Below are 1,069 nucleotides of genomic sequence, written 5' to 3'. Positions count from 1 at the left end.
TCAGAACTCCTAGGAACTTTGATTCCCAGCTTCAAACACAGGCAGCTTCCCACCAAATCCTCAATGCATTGCCAAGGCCAGGAGGGTCAGAAGGATGGTGCCCCGGAAGAGTTTTAATTTGCAGCCAGACCAGATTGATAGTCTAGGAAGCTTGCCTTGTACACAGGCTCATCCTGATATCTCATGTGATCTCCCAAGCACCTCCAGGAGCAAATTTTGAGTACAGAACCAGAAGTAATACCTGAGTACTGCTGGGTGTGACCCAACAACAACAAAGAAATCTGTACTAGAAGTTACTAGGGTTCTGCATCTAATTCCATATGAGGCTCCCTCCTCAGAAATGTTCTCCTGTGTTTGGACAGATGGACAGACATGCCTCATCAGGGCTCCCACTCCTATCTTGCAAACATAAGACATGAGTTGTGTGGGCAGGAGAACCACAGCAAGAAGGTTTTGGGTGGATGCTCCTGACCCTGTTTACTCCCCGGACATGTCCATAGCCGACATGACCGCCCCAAAGAACTGCAGCTGGAAAGTGAGAAAGGGGCCCAGACAATCAAATCCCCAATCAAGAATCCTCCTTCACTTCTGAGTGCTGGACCTCAGCCAGCCTGTAGGTTCTGGAAATTGTAAAGATGAAGAAAGCAGTGCTCGCTTCGGCAGCACATATACTAAAATTGGAACGATACAGAGAAGATTAGCATGGCCCCTGTGCAAGGATGACACGCAAATTCGTGAAGCATTCCATATTTAAAAAAAAAGATGAAGAAAGTAAAAGCCACAGATTAGACCAACGATAGAGCACCTGTCATGAGTGTGTGAGGGGCCCTGGGTTTGATTCTTGACACCACAAAGGGAAAAATCAAGCTTCAGAATCATGGGTCTGGAGAGACAGAGTACAGGCACTTGTGCTGAATCCAGGCAACTCAGTTCCAATCCCCAGCTCTGTACACACACACACACACACACACACACACACACACACACACACACACACACACACACACGGTCTCTCAAGTGAGGCCAGGCTCATTCTTGAGCACAAAAGCAACACTTTACCCCCCAAAAA

General features: G+C 47.6%; 1 non-coding gene across 1 annotated transcript; it reads left to right on the top strand.

The window, feature by feature from the left end:
* The first annotated feature begins 647 nt into the window (after positions 1–647).
* On the top strand, positions 648–754 carry LOC126021460 (U6 spliceosomal RNA). The gene has a single exon (XR_007499974.1). It is a non-coding gene; the product is annotated as a U6 spliceosomal RNA (small nuclear RNA).
* The last annotated feature ends 315 nt before the right edge of the window (positions 755–1,069 follow it).

This window comes from Suncus etruscus, chromosome 10, assembly GCF_024139225.1.
Source record: "Suncus etruscus isolate mSunEtr1 chromosome 10, mSunEtr1.pri.cur, whole genome shotgun sequence".
NCBI lineage: Eukaryota > Metazoa > Chordata > Mammalia > Eulipotyphla > Soricidae > Suncus > Suncus etruscus.
Note: the sequence above shows the minus strand (reverse complement) of the source record. Positions and strands in the feature narration are given on the sequence as shown.